Here is an 11,351-nt window from a genome sequence, read left to right on the forward strand (position 1 = left end):
TTTTTTCTCACATAAACAAAGGCACTTGATTAAATAGATTTTCTAAAAAGCAAGCGCTTTCATGTTATATTTCCTATTAAAATGTACGATTAAATTAAAATATAAACCGTCAAGTAAAGATGGTTTAAGACGGTTGATTACTTGCTTAAGGGTTTTCCTTTTTTATTTTTATTATTAATAAAAAAAATGTAATATTAAACGCAATCATTATAAATAAAAGAGAATTTCACAAATAGTTTTTAAGCTATAAAAATCAAAACTTCTTTATGTTTATATATATATATATATATATATATATATATATATATATATATATTGCTAATTACACTATGAAACGCTAAAAAAGGGTTTAGTGCAGGCTTTGATATAATTAATTAAGTATTAACTTTTCATTAATTAAAACATATTTCAATATATTACGAGACAAACTTATCCTTAATCTTGCGATTCCTATTAAATGAAATATATCATATCTTTGAACATTTATTATTATAATTCGGCATCGTTTAGTAAAATTTTTGAAAGATTGTTAATAATTCAGAGGAAAAAATTTAGTCTTGATGGTTTTTAAAAATCAATTTGCAACTGATATTTTCATTTTAACTAAAAATAAAAAAGCGAAATGCATGAAGAATTTTCATTTTATAATCCAGTATGTTTTATTTTAAAATAAAGTATATTTTATATTAAAAATACTAAATATATATTTATATTTTTTAAAAAAGGAATTTTTTAAAAAGCTGTTTAATATTTCGTCGAAAATAATTTTACATTCTTGTCTATGATATTTACAACTCATAGTCGACAACAATTAATATCATGAAGATTAATATTATTTCACATGAAATAAATCTTTATCGGGCTATATTTGTTCTTAGTATTCAGTTTCTTTTCTTTTTTTTTTTTTTTTTTTTTGTAGATATTGAAGTCTGTGGAAGTTTTCATCGGAACTTCCGCAGCATTTAAATAAGTGAAAGTTGGTAATAGTTTTCTTCTTAGAGTCCTTTAGGCAATCACTACAATGCACTGCTCACTTGAAAATATTATATATCCGTATTTGTTTATTTGTCAATTGTCCGTTTTATTAAACATCTCTTATATTCAGTTCATAACAAAATCATGTTGGCGTTCAAATATGAGTGAAGGTATAATAAACATATACAATTCTCTTTAATTGTTGTATGATATCGGCTCGAAATTTTACGAACTGTTATGAAAGGTCTACTGAAGCACAATTGGATTTTGTTTAGTTTAACGTTATTAAGTTTAAGGAAGTTTAAATCGGTTTAAGATTATGAGGGTGACTAAGGGTCGGAATTTATCTTCCCAAACTTCCACCCCAGATCAGTGAGATAATTGATAATCTCAAATAATTTAATTTTTAATAAGTACCATGTTTTCAAGAACATCGAAACTTTGAGGGAATTGAGTATCAGACCCAAGGATCCTTAGGTTGAGATGTCAAGGCTCTATCACGGATGTTTGTAATTTCATTTACTATCTCTTAGTTTTACAGCAATATCTGTCGTTTATTCAAAAGGGAACGTTAATGGAGAACATAAAATAATTTAATTATCACAAATAATCTATATACAAATATTGCTTATTTATTTGAAAATGCATATTACAGCAAATCTAGCATCAATATAATATGGCTCAAAATAAACACAGAGCAAAATACAGAACAATGAGTCACAAAATAAACACAAACAAATACGTCGATCACAGAAAAATATGAACAAAAAATATCCATCTTTAATTTATGAGTTTGAAAGTTACAAATATCTTAATTTAAAACATTAATAAACATAGTGAAGACATCAAGGTCATCAAAATATTTAATATTAAAAAAATTATATAAAATAACATTACTAATGGAATTAAATAAAAACTCATAAAAAAGTAAATAGATCATAAACACACACACACACACACACACACACACACACACACACACACACACACACACACACACACACACACACACACACACACACACACACACACACACACACAAGACAAAACGTATTAGTAATTTGACTTGTGTATGAATCAATCAAAAAAATTGTTAAAAGGAATAATAAAAATTTAAATATTATGAAATTTAAATATTAAAAACAATAAAAATACATTTAAAAGATCTAAAAACATTAAAATTACTTTAGGAATTTAAAAAATGAATGTAATCAATCTAAAAAAAATATTAGAACACCAGGATTTCAAAAACCGAATACATTCTGTCTCAAAAGCATACAAAAACATTTTAAGAATTAAAAAAAAATTGAAAGTATTCTATTTAAAAAATTTTAGAAAGCACAGAAGGAATTTAAAAATTTTAAACATATCTGATTTTAAAAATACTAAAGCACATATTAAAAATCTTAAGTTTTTCAGGAAATCTTTTGGACACTTTACAAAATTTATATTGTGAGAATTTTTTTATACACAACTGATTGATTTTGACAAACAATTCTCAAATATGCTAAAATATACATATTTTAGCTTGCAACTGCAATCAATAATGAATGCCTTTCTTTTCTTCATTATAAAAAAGAAGAAAAGAAAAACAGTTTACAAGAAAGATACACCAGGAAACATCGCGTCACATTAATAACAATTTTATAGAAATACTATATACAATAAATTTCCCTTTTAGATTACAAAAAATGAAAATTATAAATTTTATACAGATAAATAAAGAATAATCTCGTTAAAAAAATTGATTAGTTCTGTAAAATAAATAATAGAAGAACTTATTTTTCACTTGCTCAAAAGTTTGACAGCTATTTTTGCTGTATAATCAAATAAGGTTGAAATACTCAAAATCTGAGAGATTAATAATAGCATACAAAATCTTTAAAGTTTGCTCATCAGAAAAATTATTTCTCATGTAATTAATTAAATTATACTTCAGAAGCATGTATAAATACGGCAATGAAAATTTTCTGGTAATAATTCATCCTCCTCTTAAATATTAGCAAAAAAACAGTTTACAAAATTTCCTTCCCGGTCGCTATTTCCGAAGTACTTAAAACGGATTAAGCTTCCTTTTAAGAAAACCGCCTCTTTTGTACAGGCATTTAAGAATTTTCAGGTCTTGTGAGCGTTACTCCGACCAATGTGCGGCGGTCTTTTCAGAATTAGCAGTGCCACAAAGGATTAAATTTTGTATTTTACGCCCATAAAAAGAATTAGTGAAGTAGCAAATCGGCTTACCATTTCGGCATTTCTATTTATAAATGCTCCAGCATTATACCTAAAGGGGAAACCAAGCATTCTGTAAATTTTCTTTGAACTTATAATCAGATTAAGGTCCTTGTGTACGCCACAATGACAGGGTAGTTCCGAAAAATTTTTATGATTTTTTTTCATTCATAGTCTTTTGGAATTACATTTTCATTTATTTTTATAGAAATAATGTAATAGTAAGTAAAGATAACTGATGCATAATTAACTCGAATCTATAAATGCGTTTTTCAAATAATAACTTTAGATTTAGATTTATATTTCTGTGGTGAAAAGTAGAAATATAATTGCAATGGCATACTTATAAACGGATGCAATTATGGGATCGGCAATTATAACATTTTACATATATTTCGAGTTTACGACTGGAAAGTGTTTAAGTTAGTTTATAGTTATAACTGGAAATATTTGTGTGCGCGCATGCGTATGTGCATGCGGCGTTTAGACAAATCTGATGCCCTTATAGCCTTAGAATTTGTCACACACATAATCGCAATGAAAGACTCACTCAATACATCTCGAAATTGAACTTTAAAATGTGATGCCAAAAAAATTTATTTAATATTTTAGTGATTTATCGGGCACATTAATGTTATTTTTAATAAGTGTAGGAATAAAAATCTGAACAGGATCCAAGAGGAATAAATACTTGTTTTTTTAAAGATTTTTTTTTATCTTTGATTTAATTTGCTGAATTTTGAGAAATTTTTAAAAAGTATCCACTTTTTCAGAAAAATTCTGAGAATTAGAACTAAATTTCCTGCATCTCGCATTCTAATTCTGACGTTTTATTTTCTTAAACTTTTTGAAGTTCATTCTTCACAAAAGTAAAATTAGAATGATCAAACGATAACTTTTTTCTTTCATTTTTAATTAATTGTTTTCTTGATGAAGTCAAAGATTTTCTCAGTTTATTCAAGGAGTGGTTTTACCTTTCTTGTTTGTGAAGTAATCAATTCAAGGAAAAGAATATTAATTTTATTTAATTTAAAGTTTTAGAGCATCGTTTTTTCGAAACTTTCTTTCTCTTTTTTTTTTTTTTTTTGAAGCTATTCCATTTTCTGTTCTTTCTTTATATTTATTGTCAACAGTTCATCAACTGATATCATTGCCATGGGGGAAAAATACAAAAAATAATATTATTTTCTTCCGCAAATAAATACCAAATTAATATTATTTCTTTATTTTATATTATTTTAATTTTGCTTTCTTTGATATTCGGCATATCACAAGAAACGCTTTGCGATTTAATCAGTTTGCTGTGAAATAACTACAGTCAGTTGCATAAAGGATTTGTATCAAATTGTATAAAGAAATATATATATATATATATATATATATATATATATATATATAATTAACATTATTTTTTCTCCCTTATTTTTATTTTATATTATTTCAATTTTGCCTTCTTTAAGTTTCATCATATCACAAGAAACACCTTGAGGGTTTAGTTAGTTTGCTGTGAAATAACTACAGTCAATTGTTAAAAGGAGAGCTTGAAATGTAGTAAAATTTTTGAAAATTATTGAAGCAGAATATTTTTGGTGATGTTTTATTGTATTTCAATGCGAACTAGTTTGGAATTGGTTCATTATTACATATTTCTGTTTAATAAGGAAATTTTTTTATTATAAATTATGTACTACGATGCGTAGTTTTAATTTAAATACGCGGATAAATCGGAAATAATGGAACTTCATTTATGTTTTACAAAAATACAATTTTATTGGAATTTCTAATAAGATCGAGGATCTTTAAAGCTGATTCAAGGAAATTATAGTAATAAGGTATGTGACACTCATTACTTTTTAAATTAAAATCTTCATATATTTGAAGCTGAGATTTTCATTATTTCAACATGAAAAAAGGAATGCACTTTTAGAAATTTGTGTAGAATAATATATTACAAAATTTAAAAAGAAGTTTATTTTAACCATTTAAAAGAATGATTTCGTTGAAATACAATCAACAAAAGTATTTTCCAAATATTAGTCAAAACTGCTGTTAAATGCCAAATTAGCACTATTTATTAAAATTTTATTTAATTTTTTATTAGTAGTTTTTATGATACATAGCATTTTTCTTCAATTAAAGTAACGTATTTTAAATAATTTGCCTATAAAGTGCCAATATGATTAAATTTTATTTTGCATTTCTTTGATATCTGCAAAGCAGTGAATTTTACTTTTTAGTTCTCAAATATACTTCACTCTTCAAATTATTATTTTTTTTTTTGAATAATAGATAGTTACCATTAGGCTTCCTAACAAAATGTAATGAATATATCTAAATATATGTAAAGGGTACCTAATAGCATTTTGAGTAACAAAATTTATTATGCAATTAAAAAAGTTTTTTGAATTAATAAGCGCTTATTAAATGAGGGTTTTAAAATTTTATTCAAACTTTTAATGATAAATTAATAAAATTTTAATGTTATTATTTAATAATTTCAGTGAACTTAACGGCGAAAAAGCCTTTTTACATTATTTTAAGATTCAAAAGTAATCTTCGTAGTAATACCGATTTTTGTTTCCGTACGTTTATTTTTCCCAATTTTAACTCATTTACAAAAAATATTTTTAAGCATATTTTACAACATCTTTAATTTTTTGTTTACTTAATTTTTTTTCTTGTTGGTGGTGACATTATCATGTACATTTTTTGTGATAATACTTCTGCTGTAAGATTTTAAAAATAAAACGAAGATGGACGATTCAGTCATAAGATATTAAAATGCGTCTATATTTGGAATTAGAAGTTTAAAAGTTTTATTTTTTATTTTATTTTTTATACTTCAAGGTTTTCGCGATTTTTAAAATGGAGCCACAATCATTCTTGTCTTTTTTTGGCTTAAAGATTTATGACTTAAGATAATTTCGACTATGCAAAAGCCATCCGACGAAAATTAATTTTAATTTTAAATCAGTAGATTAACCCGATGGAATGTTTCCCCGTTGGCTCTTTCAATTACTTAAAGTGTTATTTTTGCCATATAATGAAAAAAATAAATAAATAAATAAAAAGATTGTATTTCCTTTTAGTATTCCCTCTTTGACCAACTGGTTCTGAAATTTGGAATAGACCTACTATTTTTGTCTCCAGACTTTTTTTTTTTTTAATTTCATGCATTTTTACTTGCTGTTTGATAAAATTATGGCATTCATAAATGAGCGAAAGGTGACTGAAATACAATTAAACTTTTGACTTATTCAAAATTTGACGCAGAACTGCAATTTTTGTCAAGATAATAACACTATCCCAAGTTTCATTATTTGATGCTTGTATTTTTGAGGTATTGAGTTCTCAAGCGAATAAATGCAGAGACAGATTTCCTATAGAATTGAATTTCGGTTCAATTATTTAAAGTATTATATCTTCTTAACTTAGCCTTATAATAATATATATATATATATATATATGCATTTTAGGCTTTTTGTCTTTGACTAATTGGTTCCTCAATTTTGCATAAATTTATATAATTTGTCTCTAGACCATTTATGAAATTCCATATATGTTACTTGTTGCTTAATAGTTTTGCTTTTATTCACAAATGAACGAAAAAATTGTTTGAAACACACTTACAGTTTTGATGAATTTAGTTCGAAATTTGAGAAGATTTCAATTACTTAACTTAAATAAAATATAAATGCAGATTTAAAACAATTTTAATAAATAAATCAACAACAATATCTGAAATTTCATTATTTAGTTAGTTGTATTTTTGCGGAAATATTTTTACATGAGAATGAATGAACAGACAAAGTTTCTATTCTACGAACTACAGACAGAGTTTCTATTCTATGAATGAACAGACAGATATTTCTATGAAGTCCATTTCATATTTGCAATTCTAATTTAAGTCACGAATATCAAATTTCCCTCGTCTAATAATTTCATTTTTTTTTTTTATTTTCTCGTTTATATAATATAGAAAAAGTATAATAATCGTCAAAAAGAAATTCGAACTCAAGATTTTGATGAATTTCCACGTTTTATACCTCCCTGAATTCGAAAAACAAATTTTTGGAAAATGTCTGTCCGTCTATGACAAAGATAACTAAAAAAAATGCTTTGAGTTAAACGGTTGAAATTTGGCATACGGTCTTTAAACCAAATTTGCATTTTCTAAAATTTTGAGTAAAATCTGTTCAGAGGAAGTCTGTCTGGCTCTTCGAATATAATTTAACACGATAATTACAAAACGAAGAGAGCTAAACAGATAAAATTAGGAGCCAAGATTTAACATCTACAGTATAGACAACTGTCAAAATTTTAGGAAAAAAATCAAGAACAGGTTGATTGCTTCTCGGTCTGTACTTTCAGACACATTTTCACTGTTAATTCAAAAACGCAATGGCTTAAATATATCAAATTTGGTATGGGGTTTTGTGATTACTAGTGCAGTTTTGAGTCAAATCTTTGTCTCAATCGATTAAGAAAAACATGTCTAAAGCACAAATTCGATTTTCGGATACTATTAATAGCATGCCAAGGATTAATCGCCTTGGCGAGTTTTTTACTCGCCTGGGATGACACGATAGATTCAGTAAAAATGCAAAAAAATATTTATAACCCAAAAAATATTTTGTAACTATTGTACGCCAATGTCAAGCAAGAAATTTTCTGGCTTGGCAAGTTTTTTCCCGTTGTTCACAGACATAATGTCCCCTCGCCTATTCAATACTTATAAGACTTGGGTTATCTTACTAGCAGACTTGGAGTGAGATAGAAAAAAAAAAAAGTATATCCTTCCCCCTCGAGGGTTCCGAAAGACCTCTATCAATGTCGCTTTTAACAAAAAAGGCTACAAAAATTATCCAAGGGTCCAAAAATAATGTATAGCTTTTGTCTTTTTCATTGACAAAAATATATCGCGCATTTTTTAATATTAGAATTAAAATTAGTAAACGATTTCAAAGGATAAATCATATAATTTAAGTTCCCACTGTCAAATTAGAATAATTTAACAAAATTTTTTGCTATTACCAATCTGCTTATTATTATTCAAAACAAATATCCAAACTGAGGACTATGCTGAGAGAAATATTTTTATACTCAAATGTGAATATTAGAAACCCAATTTAGCATGCTGCATTAATTAGATTTGGTTTGAGAGAATACAAAGATCCTGACAAAACTGCAGCAATTTAAAATCAGTCCGGAAATAAGAAATGCAGAATTGCATGAAATATAAACATACGAAAGTGTCCACTGGTAGATTGATATAAATCCATTCAAGAGATTCAAGAAGAACTAGAATATGGTTATTTATCAAAATCTCAAGATCAGTTTTTTTAATTACAATATTTTCTTATTGTATTCTTCATATGTATGAGAAAGTAAAATCTCAAATATTTTGTTCAATTTTTAACATAAATATGCGAGTTACATTAAAAAAAAAAGACTCCTTAAAATAGCTCCTTAATGATTTTTCTTGAAACGGGTTTAAATAATTCAAGCATCATAATGAATTTTAATGTAACTTGATGGCATTTTTCTGGTTTCGTAGCCAATGAAATAAACAAAGTTTAAAGTCATTAAAAACTTGTTATCAAAAAAAAAATCGACGAAAAGTAAAAAAAATTACCTAAATTTTTTTTTCGCTCTTTATAAAAAAAAAAAAAAAAAAAAAAAAATCGCGCATGTAGTGTTTTTAAAGTAGCATTTTCAAAAACGTACACACAAAAAAAGTTCTTAAAAAGTTTTCCTCCATTGCCATTTAGAATAAAAAAAGTTATAAATATGTAAAAAAAAATTGTTACTAATTGTTATTTAAACGTGAAACTCATGCTAGAAAGTTTCTGAAGTGGAATATTTATAATTCGAAGATGACTGTGTGTTAGAGGTTAATAAGATAAATAAAGAAAAAATATCGTTTTTTTGGGTGTTTTTTTTTTGACTACGTATTAAACCAAAAAAATTAAAGATGAAAACATTTTTTTTTATTATTATTAGAAGGTTTAAAAAAATATTAGTTCATGTGATGATATAAGCATTTTTTTTTTTTGTCTCTGTAGATATGAAATCTTAAATTCAAAATAACATCTTATATTCCCCTAATAATGAGAATTACTATTTTCCTTTTTTGTATATTTAATTTAATGTCATGACTAAAAACAGGGGATTTTATATCTTTTCCGATGGAATGACTTTTCACTTAATCTGAATAACCTCTCTTCTTTTTAGACGCAATGCTTTAGGACACAATTAAATACCTTTAAAATGAAGCAAATTGCTAATTTTATAATACATCATGAGAACATACGCCATCATATTGATCGAAAGATTTGAAAGATTTCAATTACTAAATTGAACTCTTTCTTGAATAATTGAAAGATTTCAATTACTAAATTGAACTCTTTCTTGAATAATTGAAAGATTTCAATTACAAAACTTAAATAAAATAATATAAATGCAGATTTGATGTAATTTTGATAATATCTCAAATTAATATGTTAAATTTCATTATTTAGCTAGTTGAAATTTTGCAGAATCGTGTTTATATCCGAATGGATAAACAGGAAGAGTTTGTTTTCTTTTTCTATATACTGAGGCAAGAGGATTAAATTCCAGGAATTAATAATTATACTTTCCTAAGAAGCCTTTTATAGGACCCATGAAAAACTGAGTTAATGAAGAAGGCTAGTAAAAATTATTGAACAAAATAAACATTTTCTTGGATTATTTCAATTAATAGTAATAAATGATTTTATCAATAAAAGCTGATCGCTTTACCAAAATTCAAGGAAGAGATAGTATTGTAATAAAAAAAAAGTTGTAGAATCTTTACTATGGATTTAATCAACAATCATCTTCTCACCAGAAATTGAGAGAAATTCATCAAATCATACCATATCCAAGAAGGATAATAGTTATCTTAAAATTCGTCTCATCAGAGAAATTGAAAGAAACTCATCAAATCATATCATGTCCAAGAAGGATAATAATCATCTTAAAATTCGTCTGATCAGAGATATTGAGAGAAATTCATTAAATCATACCATATCCAAGAAGGATAATAATCATCTTAAAATTCATCTCATCAGAGAGATTGAGAGAAATTCATCAAATCATACCATATCCAGGATGGATAAGTGGGAAAGATATAGAGTAAGCAAGGTTTTTAACAGAATCTCTATCAGGATTAAACTTAAATTAAGAACCTCATAATTATAATAAGGATTTATCAAAATTTAACAAAATTTACGAAAGATGCAAGTAAATTTTTAACTGGATTTTTATCATTGATTCTGCATTCTAAAATTCATTTTGTCATAATTCGGTAGGAATTCGTAAATGAATTTTTTGATAAATTGAGGTAATTTAACTCCTAAATATCTAGCTTCTGATCTATCAAATAAATTGTTGCTTTTAATATTTTTGAATTTGCAACGTGATATTAACTTTGAAACAGTGCATATGAAAATTTAACAAGCAAATGAATAATTTCGTTTCTATATTGTTACTATTTAAAAATGTTATTACAGCAATTGCAGCATTTTTGTATCTTTTAGAGCCATCCTATATAATATAATGCCTAACCAAAAAAAGGTTATAGAATTAAAAGGATATAAACTAAACAATAAAGGACTGTAACAGCGGCGCCGGTGCGAAAACTTCAAACCAACCACAAGTACCGATCCAGCTGTATCGGCTAACCTGAAGAAAAAGACTTTCAGTCAGCCTGACGGCTGCTGAAATCGGCCTATTATCGGCGGCTAGTTCAAAGGAAATCAGCACGCGCGGGGGATTGTAAAAGCTAATTGTTACTTGTAAGTATATCCCCTAAGAAACACCAAGGAACTTGCCAGTAGTTCATAGCTTTTAACCATGCCTAAGAGGATTTACTAAGGCTTGGTCCCTTAAATAGTTTCAAAAGGGCTTTGCACACTATATTGTATTATGCCGCTCTTTTCTATGAGTTGAACAAGCACCTGTTACAACAAGAAATGCATTGGAATCTCTATTATCTAAGGCTATTCATATAGAGTCTCACTGTGGGGCAGTGGCCCAGAAACTAGGTAAGGGTTTCACAATACATTTCGAACCACTCTTTAAGGAACCGCCATTCTTAAAAGGTGATTTGAAACCAAAATAAT

This window comes from Argiope bruennichi, chromosome 4 (genome assembly GCF_947563725.1).
Source record: "Argiope bruennichi chromosome 4, qqArgBrue1.1, whole genome shotgun sequence".
NCBI lineage: Eukaryota > Metazoa > Arthropoda > Arachnida > Araneae > Araneidae > Argiope > Argiope bruennichi.